At 42.5% G+C, this 15,751-nt stretch overlaps 11 non-coding genes across 11 annotated transcripts; all 11 read right to left on the bottom strand.

The window, feature by feature from the left end:
* Nucleotides 1–1,309: 1,309 nt before the first annotated feature.
* Nucleotides 1,310–1,423, bottom strand: trnal-caa (transfer RNA leucine (anticodon CAA)). Its single transcript has 2 exons — nucleotides 1,386–1,423; nucleotides 1,310–1,355 (listed from the first exon to the last, which is right to left on the bottom strand). It is a non-coding gene; the product is annotated as a tRNA-Leu (tRNA).
* Nucleotides 1,424–2,615: 1,192 nt separating this feature from the next.
* trnal-caa (transfer RNA leucine (anticodon CAA)) lies at nucleotides 2,616–2,729 on the bottom strand. The gene is made up of 2 exons: nucleotides 2,692–2,729; nucleotides 2,616–2,661 (listed from the first exon to the last, which is right to left on the bottom strand). It is a non-coding gene; the product is annotated as a tRNA-Leu (tRNA).
* A 1,103-nt stretch (nucleotides 2,730–3,832) lies between these two features.
* On the bottom strand, nucleotides 3,833–3,946 carry trnal-caa (transfer RNA leucine (anticodon CAA)). Its single transcript has 2 exons — nucleotides 3,909–3,946; nucleotides 3,833–3,878 (listed from the first exon to the last, which is right to left on the bottom strand). It is a non-coding gene; the product is annotated as a tRNA-Leu (tRNA).
* Nucleotides 3,947–5,049: 1,103 nt separating this feature from the next.
* Nucleotides 5,050–5,163, bottom strand: trnal-caa (transfer RNA leucine (anticodon CAA)). Its single transcript has 2 exons — nucleotides 5,126–5,163; nucleotides 5,050–5,095 (listed from the first exon to the last, which is right to left on the bottom strand). It is a non-coding gene; the product is annotated as a tRNA-Leu (tRNA).
* Nucleotides 5,164–7,392: 2,229 nt separating this feature from the next.
* trnal-caa (transfer RNA leucine (anticodon CAA)) lies at nucleotides 7,393–7,506 on the bottom strand. The gene is made up of 2 exons: nucleotides 7,469–7,506; nucleotides 7,393–7,438 (listed from the first exon to the last, which is right to left on the bottom strand). It is a non-coding gene; the product is annotated as a tRNA-Leu (tRNA).
* Nucleotides 7,507–8,698: 1,192 nt separating this feature from the next.
* trnal-caa (transfer RNA leucine (anticodon CAA)) lies at nucleotides 8,699–8,812 on the bottom strand. Its single transcript has 2 exons — nucleotides 8,775–8,812; nucleotides 8,699–8,744 (listed from the first exon to the last, which is right to left on the bottom strand). It is a non-coding gene; the product is annotated as a tRNA-Leu (tRNA).
* Nucleotides 8,813–9,915: 1,103 nt separating this feature from the next.
* Nucleotides 9,916–10,029, bottom strand: trnal-caa (transfer RNA leucine (anticodon CAA)). Its single transcript has 2 exons — nucleotides 9,992–10,029; nucleotides 9,916–9,961 (listed from the first exon to the last, which is right to left on the bottom strand). It is a non-coding gene; the product is annotated as a tRNA-Leu (tRNA).
* Nucleotides 10,030–11,132: 1,103 nt separating this feature from the next.
* Nucleotides 11,133–11,246, bottom strand: trnal-caa (transfer RNA leucine (anticodon CAA)). Its single transcript has 2 exons — nucleotides 11,209–11,246; nucleotides 11,133–11,178 (listed from the first exon to the last, which is right to left on the bottom strand). It is a non-coding gene; the product is annotated as a tRNA-Leu (tRNA).
* Nucleotides 11,247–12,349: 1,103 nt separating this feature from the next.
* On the bottom strand, nucleotides 12,350–12,463 carry trnal-caa (transfer RNA leucine (anticodon CAA)). Its single transcript has 2 exons — nucleotides 12,426–12,463; nucleotides 12,350–12,395 (listed from the first exon to the last, which is right to left on the bottom strand). It is a non-coding gene; the product is annotated as a tRNA-Leu (tRNA).
* Nucleotides 12,464–13,565: 1,102 nt separating this feature from the next.
* Nucleotides 13,566–13,679, bottom strand: trnal-caa (transfer RNA leucine (anticodon CAA)). The gene is made up of 2 exons: nucleotides 13,642–13,679; nucleotides 13,566–13,611 (listed from the first exon to the last, which is right to left on the bottom strand). It is a non-coding gene; the product is annotated as a tRNA-Leu (tRNA).
* Nucleotides 13,680–14,781: 1,102 nt separating this feature from the next.
* On the bottom strand, nucleotides 14,782–14,895 carry trnal-caa (transfer RNA leucine (anticodon CAA)). The gene is made up of 2 exons: nucleotides 14,858–14,895; nucleotides 14,782–14,827 (listed from the first exon to the last, which is right to left on the bottom strand). It is a non-coding gene; the product is annotated as a tRNA-Leu (tRNA).
* Nucleotides 14,896–15,751: the final 856 nt, after the last annotated feature.

Below are 15,751 nucleotides of genomic sequence, written 5' to 3'. Positions count from 1 at the left end.
CAACATATTAAGGGTAGTTAGCACATGTCAAAATCGACTCCGCAAGAATGCTAGAAGAGCCGGCTACCCAGTAGAAGATTGCCTGTTATATTGCATTGCCACCTTTCGATTGGACATCCAGGTGCCCTCATTTGTCCAGGTAAGCCAAAATACATGCAAGTCATTTTAAAACAGTCATACATGTCAAAAGTGGGATTCGAACCGACGCCTCCAATCGGAGAGCAGAATCCTCCTTATCACAGGGGAAAGGTATTAACCTTGAGTCTGGCGCCTTAGACCGCTCGGCCATCCTGACACCTGGCAAACTGTTTCAACAGAGGTCTTATCACTGGTAGTATTTGTTACCATATGCCAGGAGACAGTAGACATAATTTGATGAGGTCTCAAGCCAAAGAACACCAATTCAGCTCAGCTAGCCAAGTACATTGTGGATAAGTAACGATAGTACTTTAAGAAAGTTGGCGTGGTAATGGATGAGAAAAGGCTAACCTCATTTGGAAAATGCTATTCTGTATCAGATGATGGTTAAATATAATTTCCAAGACTACATGGTTCTGCAGTTATTCTGTCTGGATACTACACAGAAAGTGACATTTTGTAATATTTGCTCCACTTTAATTCCTACCACACAATGGCCTACCTATAGAAGACAGACAGCAGTGTTCTCCAAACTGTAGAAAATTGTATCAAGGAAAGAATGGCCTGGCCATTTCCAAGATCCGGATAAAGTCATGTAACTTGAATTTAGTAGTGTTCTTAGCAGCACATGGATGTCCATGGCCATTGTCAAATCTTAGGACAATAGCAAACTAAGTCAAGAGGTGAAGTCATCTGGCCTTCTACAGAACGATGCTGACTGGAAATGCAAGATAGAGTGGCAGAACTAAGCCAAAGTCGTCTCTCTGCAAGATCATTAAAGTTGGATGTCAAGGCTTTGTCGGACGTTCGGTTCAAAAGGTATCTAACACACTCTGTGAAACAGGTAGTTTAGAAACTAAGTCAAAACTGTGTCATGTTCCTCAAACTATTTCTGAAGCAATTTTGGTGTGTGGCAGCACCCAGCATCCTACTGAAACAGGCAACTGCAATTAGGGAATACCACTGCAGTGAAGAAATGTCCTTGGACTGCAACATATTAAGGGTAGTTAGCACATGTCAAAATCAACTCCGCAAGAATGCTAGAAGAGCCGGCTACCCAGTAGAAGATTGCCTGTTATATTGCATTGCCACCTTTCGATTGGACATCCAGGTGCCCTCATTTGTCCAGGTAAGCCAAAATACATGCAAGTTATTTTAAAACAGTCATACATGTCAGAAGTGGGATTCGAACCCACGCCTCCAATCGGAGACCAGAATCCTCCTCATCACAGAGGAAAGGTATTAATCTTGCGTCTGGCGCCTTAGACCGCTCGGCCATCCTGACACCTGGCAAACTGTTTCAACAGAGGTCTTATCACTGGTAGTATTTGGTACCATATGCCAGGAGACAGTAGACATAATTTGATGAGGTCTCAAGCCAAAGAACACCAATTCAGCTAAGCTAGCCAAGTACATTGTGGATAAGTAACTATAGTTCTTAGAAAGTTGGCAGAGTAATGGATGAGAAAGGGCTAACCTCAATTGTAAAATGCTATTCTGTATCAGATGACGGTTAAATATCATTTCCAAGACTACATGGTTCTGCAGTTATTCTGTCTGGATACTACACAGAAAGTGACATTTTTTAAAATTTGCTCCACTTTAATTCCTACCACACAATGGCCTACCTGTAGAAGACAGACAGCAGTGTTCTCCAAACTGTAGAAAATTGTATCAAGGAAAGAATGGCCTGGCCATTTCCAACATCCGGATAAAGTCATGTAACTTGATTTTGGTAGTGTTCTTAGCAGCACATGGATGTCCATGTCCATTGTCAAATCTTAGGACAATAGCAAACTAAGTCAAGAGGTGAAGTCATCTGGCCTTTTACAGAACGATGCTGACTGGAAATGCAAGATAGAGTGGCAGAACTAAGCCAAAGTCGTCTCTCTGCAGGATCATTAAAGTTGGATGTCAAGGCTTTGTCGGACGTTCGGTTCAAAAGGTATCTAACACACTCTGTGAAACAGGTAGTTCAGAATTCTGCTGATTCAGACTCTGATTCTGCACAATGAGCATCCATGTGGATATGAGTCAAAAGGGGCAGAACCGCAGTAATCGGCATGTGCGTCGCACCTTGAAAACTGTGTCATGTTCCTCAAACTATTTCTGAAGCAATTTTGTTGTGTGGCAGCACCCAGCATCCTACTGAAACAGGCAACTGCAATTAGGGAATACCACTGCAGTGAAGAAATGTCCTTGGACTGCAACATATTAAGGGTAGTTAGCACATGTCAAAATCGACTCCGCAAGAATGCTAGAAGAGCCGGCTACCCAGTAGAAGATTGCCTGTTATATTGCATTGCCACCTTTCGATTGGACATCCAGGTGCCCTCATTTGTCCAGGTAAGCCAAAATACATGCAAGTTATTTTAAAACAGTCATACATGTCAGAAGTGGGATTCGAACCCACGCCTCCAATCGGAGACCAGAATCCTCCTCATCACAGGGGAAAGTTATTTTAAAACAGTCATACATGTCAGAAGTGGGATTCGAACCCACGCCTCCAATCGGAGACCAGAATCCTCCTCATCACAGGGGAAAGTTATTAACCTTGAGTCTGGCGCCTTAGACCGCTCGGCCATTCTGACACCCGGCATGCTGTTTCAACAGAGGTCTTATCACTGGTAGTATTTGTTACCATATGCCAGGAGACAGTAGACATAATTTGATGAGGTCTCAAGCCAAAGAACACCAATTCAGCTAAGCTAGCCAAGTACATTGTGGATAAGTAACTATAGTTCTTAGAAAGTTGGCAGAGTAATGGATGAGAAAGGGCTAACCTCAATTGTAAAATGCTATTCTGTATCAGATGACGGTTAAATATAATTTCCAAGACTACATGGTTCTGCAGTTATTCTGTCTGGATACTACACAGAAAGTGACATTTTTTAAAATTTGCTCCACTTTAATTCCTACCTCACAATGGCCTACCTGTAGAAGACAGACAGCAGTGTTCTCCAAACTGTAGAAAATTGTATCAAGGAAAGAATGGCCTGGCCATTTCCAACATCCGGATAAAGTCATGTAACTTGATTTTAGTAGTGTTCTTAGCAGCACATGGATGTCCATGTCCATTGTCAAATCTTAGGACAATAGCAAACTAAGTCAAGAGGTGAAGTCATCTGGCCTTCTACAGAACGATGCTGACTGGAAATGCAAGATAGAGTGGCAGAACTAAGCCAAAGTCGTCTCTCTGCAAGATCATTAAAGTTGGATGTCAAGGCTTTGTCGGACGTTCGGTTCAAAAGGTATCTAACACACTCTGTGAAACAGGTAGTTCAGAATTCTGCTGATTCAGACTCTGATTCTGCACAATGAGCATCCATGTGGATATGAGTCAAAAGGGGCAGAACCGTAGTAATCGGCATGTGCGTCGCACCTTGAAAACTGTGTCATGTTCCTCAAACTATTTCTGAAGCAATTTTGTTGTGTGGCAGCACCCAGCATCCTACTGAAACAGGCAACTGCAATTAGGGAATACCACTGCAGTGAAGAAATGTCCTTGGACTGCAACATATTAAGGGTAGATAGCACATGTCAAAATCGACTCCGCAAGAATGCTAGAAGAGCCGACTACCCAGTAGAAGATTGCCTGTTATATTGCATTGCCACCTTTCGATTGGACATCCAGGTGCCCTCATTTGTCCAGGTAAGCCAAAATACATGCAAGTTATTTTAAAACAGTCATACATGTCAGAAGTGGGATTCGAACCCACGCCTCCAATCGGAGACCAGAATCCTCCTCATCACAGGGGAAAGGTATTAACCTTGAGTCTGGCGCCTTAGACCGCTCGGCCATCCTGACACCTGGCAAACTGTTTCAACAGAGGTCTTATTACTGGTAGTATTTGTTACCATATGCCAGGAGACAGTAGACATAATTTGATGAGGTCTCAAGCCAAAGAACACCAATTCAGCTAAGCTAGCCAAGTACATTGTGGATAAGTAACTATAGTTCTTAGAAAGTTGGCAGAGTAATGGATGAGAAAGGGCTAACCTCAATTGTAAAATGCTATTCTGTATCAGATGACGGTTAAATATCATTTCCAAGACTACATGGTTCTGCAGTTATTCTGTCTGGATACTACACAGAAAGTGACATTTTTTAAAATTTGCTCCACTTTAATTCCTACCTCACAATGGCCTACCTGTAGAAGACAGACAGCAGTGTTCTCCAAACTGTAGAAAATTGTATCAAGGAAAGAATGGCCTGGCCATTTCCAACATCCGGATAAAGTCATGTAACTTGATTTTAGTAGTGTTCTTAGCAGCACATGGATATCCATGTCCATTGTCAAATCTTAAGACAATAGCAAACTAAGTCAGGAGGTGAAGTCATCTGGCCTTCTACAGAACGATGCTGACTGAAATGCAAGATAGACTGTTAGAACTAAGACAAAGTCGTCTCTCTGCAAGATCATTAAAGTTGGATGTCAAGGCTTTGTCGGACGTTCGGTTCAAAAGGTATCTAACACACTCTGTGAAACAGGTAGTTCAGAATTCTGCTGATTCAGACTCTGATTCTGCACAATGAGCATCCATGTGGATATGAGTCAAAAGGGGCAGAACCGCAGTAATCGGCATGTGCTTCGCACCTTGAAAACTGTGTCATGTTCCTAAAAACTATTTCTGAAGCAATTTTGTTATGTGGCAGCACCCAGCATCCTACTGAAACAGGCAACTGCAATTAGGGAATTCCACTGCAGTGAAGAAATGTCCTTGGACTGCAACATATTAAGGGTAGTTAGCACATGTCAAAATCGACTCCGCAAGAATGCTAGAAGAGCCGGCTACCCAGTAGAAGATTGCCTGTTATATTGCATTGCCACCTTTCGATTGGACATCCAGGTGCCCTCATTTGTCCAGGTAAGCCAAAATACATGCAAGTTATTTTAAAACAGTCATACATGTCAGAAGTGGGATTCGAACCCACGCCTCCAATCGGAGACCAGAATCCTCCTCATCACAGGGGAAAGGTATTAACCTTGAGTCTGGTGCCTTAGACCGCTCGGCCATCCTGACACCTGGCAAACTGTTTCAACAGAGGTCTTATCACTGGTAGTATTTGGTACCATATGCCAGGAGACAGTAGACATAATTTGATGAGGTCTCAGGCCAAAGAACACCAATTCAGCTAAGCTAGCCAAGTACATTGTGGATAAGTAACTATAGTTCTTAGAAAGTTGGCAGAGTAATGGATGAGAAAGGGCTAACCTCAATTGTAAAATGCTATTCTGTATCAGATGACGGTTAAATATAATTTCCAAGACTACATAGTTCTGCAGTTATTCTGTCTGGATACTACACAGAAAGTGACATTTTTAAAACTTTGCTCCACTTTAATTCCTACCACACAATGGTCTACCTGTAGAAGACAGACAGCAGTGTTCTCCAAACTGTAGAAAATTGTATCAAGGAAAGAATGGCCTGGCCATTTCCAACATCCGGATAAAGTCATGTAACTTGATTTTGGTAGTGTTCTTAGCAGCACATGGATGTCCATGTCCATTGTCAAATCTTAGGACAATAGCAAACTAAGTCAGGAGGTGAAGTCATCTGGCCTTCTACAGAACGATGCTGACTGGAAATGCAAGATAGAGTGGCAGAACTAAGCCAAAGTCGTCTCTCTGCAGGATCATTAAAGTTGGATGTCAAGGCTTTGTCGGACGTTCGGTTCAAAAGGTATCTAACACACTCTGTGAAACAGGTAGTTCAGAATTCTGCTGATTCAGACTCTGATTCTGCACAATGAGCATCCATGTGGATATGAGTCAAAAGGGGCAGAACCGCAGTAATCGGCATGTGCGTCGCACCTTGAAAACTGTGTCATGTTCCTCAAACTATTTCTGAAGCAATTTTGTTGTGTGGCAGCTCCCAGCATCCTACTGAAACAGGCAACTGCAATTAGGGAATACCACTGCAGTGAAGAAATGTCCTTGGACTGCAACATATTAAGGGTAGTTAGCACATGTCAAAATCGACTCCGCAAGAATGCTAGAAGAGCCGGCTACCCAGTAGAAGATTGCCTGTTATATTGCATTGCCACCTTTCGATTGGACATCCAGGTGCCCTCATTTGTCCAGGTAAGCCAAAATACATGCAAGTCATTTTAAAACAGTCATACATGTCAAAAGTGGGATTCGAACCGACGCCTCCAATCGGAGAGCAGAATCCTCCTTATCACAGGGGAAAGGTATTAACCTTGAGTCTGGCGCCTTAGACCGCTCGGCCATCCTGACACCTGGCAAACTGTTTCAACAGAGGTCTTATCACTGGTAGTATTTGTTACCATATGCCAGGAGACAGTAGACATAATTTGATGAGGTCTCAAGCCAAAGAACACCAATTCAGCTCAGCTAGCCAAGTACATTGTGGATAAGTAACTATAGTACTTAGAAAGTTGGCAGGGTAATAGATGAGAAAGGGCTAACCTCAATTGTAAAATGCTATTCTGTATCAGATGACGGTTAAATATAATTTCCAAGACTACATGGTTCTGCAGTTATTCTGTCTGGATACTACACAGAAAGTGACATTTTTTAAAATTTGCTCCACTTTAATTCCTACCACACAATGGCCTACCTGTAGAAGACAGACAGCAGTGTTCTCCAAACTGTAGAAAATTGTATCAAGGAAAGAATGGCCTGGCCATTTCCAACATCCGGATAAAGTCATGTAACTTGATTTTAGTAGTGTTCTTAGCAGCACATGGATGTCCATGTCCATTGTCAAATCTTAGGACAATAGCAAACTAAGTCAAGAGGTGAAGTCATCTGGCCTTCTACAGAACGATGCTGACTGGAAATGCAAGATAGAGTGGCAGAACTAAGCCAAAGTCGTCTCTCTGCAAGATCATTAAAGTTGGATGTCAAGGCTTTGTCGGACGTTCGGTTCAAAAGGTATCTAACACACTCTGTGAAACAGGTAGTTTAGAAACTAAGTCAAAACTGTGTCATGTTCCTCAAACTATTTCTGAAGCAATTTTGTTGTGTGGCAGCACCCAGCATCCTACTGAAACAGGCAACTGCAATTAGGGAATACCACTGCAGTGAAGAAATGTCCTTGGACTGCAACATATTAAGGGTAGTTAGCACATGTCAAAATCAACTCCGCAAGAATGCTAGAAGAGCCGGCTACCCAGTAGAAGATTGCCTGTTATATTGCATTGCCACCTTTCGATTGGACATCCAGGTGCCCTCATTTGTCCAGGTAAGCCAAAATACATGCAAGTTATTTTAAAACAGTCATACATGTCAGAAGTGGGATTCGAACCCACGCCTCCAATCGGAGACCAGAATCCTCCTCATCACAGAGGAAAGGTATTAACCTTGCGTCTGGCGCCTTAGACCGCTCGGCCATCCTGACACCTGGCAAACTGTTTCAACAGAGGTCTTATCACTGGTAGTATTTGGTACCATATGCCAGGAGACAGTAGACATAATTTGATGAGGTCTCAAGCCAAAGAACACCAATTCAGCTAAGCTAGCCAAGTACATTGTGGATAAGTAACTATAGTTCTTAGAAAGTTGGCAGAGTAATGGATGAGAAAGGGCTAACCTCAATTGTAAAATGCTATTCTGTATCAGATGACGGTTAAATATCATTTCCAAGACTACATGGTTCTGCAGTTATTCTGTCTGGATACTACACAGAAAGTGACATTTTTTAAAATTTGCTCCACTTTAATTCCTACCACACAATGGCCTACCTGTAGAAGACAGACAGCAGTGTTCTCCAAACTGTAGAAAATTGTATCAAGGAAAGAATGGCCTGGCCATTTCCAACATCCGGATAAAGTCATGTAACTTGATTTTGGTAGTGTTCTTAGCAGCACATGGATGTCCATGTCCATTGTCAAATCTTAGGACAATAGCAAACTAAGTCAAGAGGTGAAGTCATCTGGCCTTTTACAGAACGATGCTGACTGGAAATGCAAGATAGAGTGGCAGAACTAAGCCAAAGTCGTCTCTCTGCAGGATCATTAAAGTTGGATGTCAAGGCTTTGTCGGACGTTCGGTTCAAAAGGTATCTAACACACTCTGTGAAACAGGTAGTTCAGAATTCTGCTGATTCAGACTCTGATTCTGCACAATGAGCATCCATGTGGATATGAGTCAAAAGGGGCAGAACCGCAGTAATCGGCATGTGCGTCGCACCTTGAAAACTGTGTCATGTTCCTCAAACTATTTCTGAAGCAATTTTGTTGTGTGGCAGCACCCAGCATCCTACTGAAACAGGCAACTGCAATTAGGGAATACCACTGCAGTGAAGAAATGTCCTTGGACTGCAACATATTAAGGGTAGTTAGCACATGTCAAAATCGACTCCGCAAGAATGCTAGAAGAGCCGGCTACCCAGTAGAAGATTGCCTGTTATATTGCATTGCCACCTTTCGATTGGACATCCAGGTGCCCTCATTTGTCCAGGTAAGCCAAAATACATGCAAGTTATTTTAAAACAGTCATACATGTCAGAAGTGGGATTCGAACCCACGCCTCCAATCGGAGACCAGAATCCTCCTCATCACAGGGGAAAGTTATTTTAAAACAGTCATACATGTCAGAAGTGGGATTCGAACCCACGCCTCCAATCGGAGACCAGAATCCTCCTCATCACAGGGGAAAGTTATTAACCTTGAGTCTGGCGCCTTAGACCGCTCGGCCATTCTGACACCCGGCATGCTGTTTCAACAGAGGTCTTATCACTGGTAGTATTTGTTACCATATGCCAGGAGACAGTAGACATAATTTGATGAGGTCTCAAGCCAAAGAACACCAATTCAGCTAAGCTAGCCAAGTACATTGTGGATAAGTAACTATAGTTCTTAGAAAGTTGGCAGAGTAATGGATGAGAAAGGGCTAACCTCAATTGTAAAATGCTATTCTGTATCAGATGACGGTTAAATATAATTTCCAAGACTACATGGTTCTGCAGTTATTCTGTCTGGATACTACACAGAAAGTGACATTTTTTAAAATTTGCTCCACTTTAATTCCTACCTCACAATGGCCTACCTGTAGAAGACAGACAGCAGTGTTCTCCAAACTGTAGAAAATTGTATCAAGGAAAGAATGGCCTGGCCATTTCCAACATCCGGATAAAGTCATGTAACTTGATTTTAGTAGTGTTCTTAGCAGCACATGGATGTCCATGTCCATTGTCAAATCTTAGGACAATAGCAAACTAAGTCAAGAGGTGAAGTCATCTGGCCTTCTACAGAACGATGCTGACTGGAAATGCAAGATAGAGTGGCAGAACTAAGCCAAAGTCGTCTCTCTGCAAGATCATTAAAGTTGGATGTCAAGGCTTTGTCGGACGTTCGGTTCAAAAGGTATCTAACACACTCTGTGAAACAGGTAGTTCAGAATTCTGCTGATTCAGACTCTGATTCTGCACAATGAGCATCCATGTGGATATGAGTCAAAAGGGGCAGAACCGTAGTAATCGGCATGTGCGTCGCACCTTGAAAACTGTGTCATGTTCCTCAAACTATTTCTGAAGCAATTTTGTTGTGTGGCAGCACCCAGCATCCTACTGAAACAGGCAACTGCAATTAGGGAATACCACTGCAGTGAAGAAATGTCCTTGGACTGCAACATATTAAGGGTAGATAGCACATGTCAAAATCGACTCCGCAAGAATGCTAGAAGAGCCGACTACCCAGTAGAAGATTGCCTGTTATATTGCATTGCCACCTTTCGATTGGACATCCAGGTGCCCTCATTTGTCCAGGTAAGCCAAAATACATGCAAGTTATTTTAAAACAGTCATACATGTCAGAAGTGGGATTCGAACCCACGCCTCCAATCGGAGACCAGAATCCTCCTCATCACAGGGGAAAGGTATTAACCTTGAGTCTGGCGCCTTAGACCGCTCGGCCATCCTGACACCTGGCAAACTGTTTCAACAGAGGTCTTATTACTGGTAGTATTTGTTACCATATGCCAGGAGACAGTAGACATAATTTGATGAGGTCTCAAGCCAAAGAACACCAATTCAGCTAAGCTAGCCAAGTACATTGTGGATAAGTAACTATAGTTCTTAGAAAGTTGGCAGAGTAATGGATGAGAAAGGGCTAACCTCAATTGTAAAATGCTATTCTGTATCAGATGACGGTTAAATATCATTTCCAAGACTACATGGTTCTGCAGTTATTCTGTCTGGATACTACACAGAAAGTGACATTTTTTAAAATTTGCTCCACTTTAATTCCTACCTCACAATGGCCTACCTGTAGAAGACAGACAGCAGTGTTCTCCAAACTGTAGAAAATTGTATCAAGGAAAGAATGGCCTGGCCATTTCCAACATCCGGATAAAGTCATGTAACTTGATTTTAGTAGTGTTCTTAGCAGCACATGGATATCCATGTCCATTGTCAAATCTTAAGACAATAGCAAACTAAGTCAGGAGGTGAAGTCATCTGGCCTTCTACAGAACGATGCTGACTGAAATGCAAGATAGACTGTTAGAACTAAGACAAAGTCGTCTCTCTGCAAGATCATTAAAGTTGGATGTCAAGGCTTTGTCGGACGTTCGGTTCAAAAGGTATCTAACACACTCTGTGAAACAGGTAGTTCAGAATTCTGCTGATTCAGACTCTGATTCTGCACAATGAGCATCCATGTGGATATGAGTCAAAAGGGGCAGAACCGCAGTAATCGGCATGTGCTTCGCACCTTGAAAACTGTGTCATGTTCCTAAAAACTATTTCTGAAGCAATTTTGTTATGTGGCAGCACCCAGCATCCTACTGAAACAGGCAACTGCAATTAGGGAATTCCACTGCAGTGAAGAAATGTCCTTGGACTGCAACATATTAAGGGTAGTTAGCACATGTCAAAATCGACTCCGCAAGAATGCTAGAAGAGCCGGCTACCCAGTAGAAGATTGCCTGTTATATTGCATTGCCACCTTTCGATTGGACATCCAGGTGCCCTCATTTGTCCAGGTAAGCCAAAGTACATGCAAGTTATTTTAAAACAGTCATACATGTCAGAAGTGGGATTCGAACCCATGCCTCCAATCGGAGACGAGAATCCTCCTCAGCACAGGGGAAAGGTATTAACCTTGAGTCTGGCGCCTTAGACCGCTCGGCCATCCTGACACCTGGTAAACTGTTTCAACAGAGGTCTTATGACTGGTAGTATTTGTTACCATATGCCAGGAGACAGTAGACATAATTTGATGAGGTCTCAAGCCAAAGGACACCAATTCAGCTAAGCTAGCCAAGTACATTGTGGATAAGTAACTATAGTTCTTAGAAAGTTGGCAGAGTAATGGATGAGAAAGGGCTAACCTCAATTGTAAAATGCTATTCTGTATCAGATGACGGTTAAATATCATTTCCAAGACTACATGGTTCTGCAGTTATTCTGTCTGGATACTACACAGAAAGTGACATTTTTTAAAATTTGCTCCACTTTAATTCCTACCTCACAATGGCCTACCTGTAGAAGACAGACAGCAGTGTTCTCCAAACTGTAGAAAATTGTATCAAGGAAAGAATGGCCTGGCCATTTCCAACATCCGGATAAAGTCATGTAACTTGATTTTAGTAGTGTTCTTAGCAGCACATGGATGTCCATGTCCATTGTCAAATCTTAGGACAATAGCAAACTAAGTCAAGAGGTGAAGTCATCTGGCCTTCTACAGAACGATGCTGACTGGAAATGCAAGATAGAGTGGCAGAACTAAGACAAAGTCGTCTCTCTGCAAGATCATTAAAGTTGGATGTCAAGGCTTCGTCGGACGTTCGGTTCAAAAGGTATCTAACACACTCTGTGAAACAGGTAGTTCAGAATTCTGCTGATTCAGACTCTGATTCTGCACAATGAGCATCCATGTGGATATGAGTCAAAAGGGGCAGAACCGCAGTAATCGGCATGTGCGTCGCACCTTGAAAACTGTGTCATGTTCCTCAAACTATTTCTGAAGCAATTTTGTTGTGTGGCAGCACCCAGCATCCTACTGAAACAGGCAACTGCAATTAGGGAATACCACTGCAGTGAAGAAATGTCCTTGGACTGCAACATATTAAGGGTAGTTAGCACATGTCAAAATCGACTCCGCAAGAATGCTAGAAGAGCCGGCTACCCAGTAGAAGATTGCCTGTTATATTGCATTGCCACCTTTCGATTGGACATCCAGGTGCCCTCATTTGTCCAGGTAAGCCAAAATACATGCAAGTTATTTTAAAACAGTCATACATGTCAGAAGTGGGATTTGAACCCACGCCTCCAATCGGAGACCAGAATCCTCCTCATCACAGGGGAAAGGTATTAACCTTGAGTCTGGCGCCTTAGACCGCTCGGCCTTCCTGACACCTGGCAAACTGTTTCAACAGAGGTCTTATTACTGGTAGTATTTGTTACCATATGCCAGGAGACAGTAGACATAATTTGATGAGGTCTCAAGCCAAAGAACACCAATTCAGCTAAGCTAGCCAAGTACATTGTGGATAAGTAACTATAGTTCTTAGAAAGTTGGCAGAGTAATGGATGAGAAAGGGCTAACCTCAATTGTAAAATGCTATTCTGTATCAGATGACGGTTAAATATCATTTCCAAGACTACATGGTTCTGCAGTTATTCTGTCTGGATACTACACAGAAAGTGACATTTTTTAAAATTTGCTCCACTTTAATTCCTACCTCACAATGGCCTACCTGTAGAAGACAGACAGCAGTGTTCTCCAAACTGTAGAAAATTGTATCAAGGAAAGAATGGCCTGGCCATTTCCAACATCCGGATAAAGTCATGTAACTTGATTTTGGTAGTGTTCTTAGCAGCACATGGATGTCCATGTCCATTGTCAAATCTTAGGACAATAGCAAACTAAGTCAGGAGGTGAAGTCATCTGGCCTTCTACAGAACGATGCTGACTGGAATGCAAGATAGAGTGTTAGAACTAAGCCAAAGTCGTCTCTCTGCAAGATCATTAAAGTTGGATGTCAAGGCTTTGTCGGACGTTCGGTTCAAAAGGTATCTAACACACTCTGTGAAACAGGTAGTTCAGAATTCTGCTGATTCAGACTCTGATTCTGCACAATAAGCATCCATGTGGATATGAGTCAAAAGGGGCAGAACCGCAGTAATCAGCATTTGCGTCGCACCTTGAAAACTGTGTCATGTTCCTCAAACTATTTCTGAAGCAATTTTGTTGTGTGGCAGCACCCAGCATCCTACTGAAACAGGCAACTGCAATTAGGGAATACCACTGCAGTGAAGAAATGTCCTTGGACTGCAACATATTAAGGGTAGTTAACACATGTCAAAATCGACTCCGCAAGAATGCTAGAAGAGCCGGCTACCCAGTAGTAGATTGCCTGTTATATTGCATTGCCACCTTTCGATTGGACATCCAGGTGCCCTCATTTGTCCAGGTAAGCCAAAATACATGCAAGTTATTTTAAAACAGTCATACATGTCAAAAGTGGGATTCGAACCCACGCCTCCAATCGGAGTCCAGAATCCTCCTCATCACAGGGGAAAGGTATTAACCTTGAGGCTGGCGCCTTAGACCGCTCGGCCATCCTGACACCTGGCAAACTGTTTCAACAGAGGTCTTATCACTGGTAGTATTTGTTACCATATGCCAGGAGACAGTAGACATAATTTGATGAGGTCTCAAGCCAAAGAACACCAATTCAGCTAAGCTAGCCAAGTACATTGTGGATAAGTAACTATAGTTCTTAGAAAGTTGGCAGAGTAATGGATGAGAAAGGGCTAACCTCAATTGTAAAATGCTATTCTGTATCAGATGACGGTTAAATATCATTTCCAAGACTACATGGTTCTGCAGTTATTCTGTCTGGATACTACACAGAAAGTGACATTTTTTAAAATTTGCTCCACTTTAATTCCTACCACACAATGGCCTACCTGTAGAAGACAGACAGCAGTGTTCTCCAAACTGTAGAAAATTGTATCAAGGAAAGAATGGCCTGGCCATTTCCAACATCCGGATAAAGTCATGTAACTTGATTTTGGTAGTGTTCTTAGCAGCACATGGATGTCCATGTCCATTGTCAAATCTTAGGACAATAGCAAACTAAGTCAAGAGGTGAAGTCATCTGGCCTTCTACAGAACGATGCTGACTGGAATGCAAGATAGACTGTTAGAACTAAGCCAAAGTCGTCTCTCTGCAAGATCATTAAAGTTGGATGTCAAGGCCTTGTCGGACGTTCGGTTCAAAAGGTATCTAACACACTCTGTGAAACAGGTAGTTCAGAATTCTGCTGATTCAGACTCTGATTCTGCACAATGAGCATCCATGTGGATATGAGTCAAAAGGGGCAGAACCGTAGTAATCGGCATGTGCGTCGCACCTTGAAAACTGTGTCATGTTCCTCAAACTATTTCTGAAGCAATTTTGTTGTGTGGCAGCACCCAGCATCCTACTGAAACAGGCAACTGCAATTAGGGAATACCACTGCAGTGAAGAAATGTCCTTGGACTGCAACATATTAAGGGTAGATAGCACATGTCAAAATCGACTCCGCAAGAATGCTAGAAGAGCCGACTACCCAGTAGAAGATTGCCTGTTATATTGCATTGCCACCTTTCGATTGGACATCCAGGTGCCCTCATTTGTCCAGGTAAGCCAAAATACATGCAAGTTATTTTAAAACAGTCATACATGTCAGAAGTGGGATTCGAACCCACGCCTCCAATCGGAGACCAGAATCCTCCTCATCACAGGGGAAAGGTATTAACCTTGAGTCTGGCGCCTTAGACCGCTCGGCCATCCTGACACCTGGCAAACTGTTTCAACAGAGGTCTTATTACTGGTAGTATTTGTTACCATATGCCAGGAGACAGTAGACATAATTTGATGAGGTCTCAAGCCAAAGAACACCAATTCAGCTAAGCTAGCCAAGTACATTGTGGATAAGTAACTATAGTTCTTAGAAAGTTGGCAGAGTAATGGATGAGAAAGGGCTAACCTCAATTGTAAAATGCTATTCTGTATCAGATGACGGTTAAATATCATTTCCAAGACTACATGGTTCTGCAGTTATTCTGTCTGGATACTACACAGAAAGTGACATTTTTTAAAATTTGCTCCACTTTAATTCCTACCTCACAATGGCCTACCTGTAGAAGACAGACAGCAGTGTTCTCCAAACTGTAGAAAATTGTATCAAGGAAAGAATGGCCTGGCCATTTCCAACATCCGGATAAAGTCATGTAACTTGATTTTAGTAGTGTTCTTAGCAGCACATGGATATCCATGTCCATTGTCAAATCTTAGGACAATAGCAAACTAAGTCAAGAGGTGAAGTCATCTGGCCTTCTACAGAACGATGCTGACTGGAAATGCAAGATAGAGTGGCAGAACTAAGCCAAAGTCGTCTCTCTGCAAGATCATTAAAGTTGGATGTCAAGGCTTTGTCGGACGTTCGGTTCAAAAGGTATCTAACACACTCTGTGAAACAGGTAGTTCAGAATTCTGCTGATTCAGACTCTGATTCTGCACAATGAGCATCCATGTGGATATGAGTCAAAAGGGGCAGAACCGCAGTAATCGGCATGTGCTTCGCACCTTGAAAACTGTGTCATGTTCCTAAAAACTATTTCTGAAGCAATTTTGTTATGTGGCAGCACCCA

The sequence above is a fragment of the Clarias gariepinus genome, chromosome 5 (genome assembly GCF_024256425.1).
Source record: "Clarias gariepinus isolate MV-2021 ecotype Netherlands chromosome 5, CGAR_prim_01v2, whole genome shotgun sequence".
Taxonomy (NCBI): Eukaryota; Metazoa; Chordata; class Actinopteri; order Siluriformes; family Clariidae; genus Clarias; species Clarias gariepinus.
Note: the sequence above shows the minus strand (reverse complement) of the source record. Positions and strands in the feature narration are given on the sequence as shown.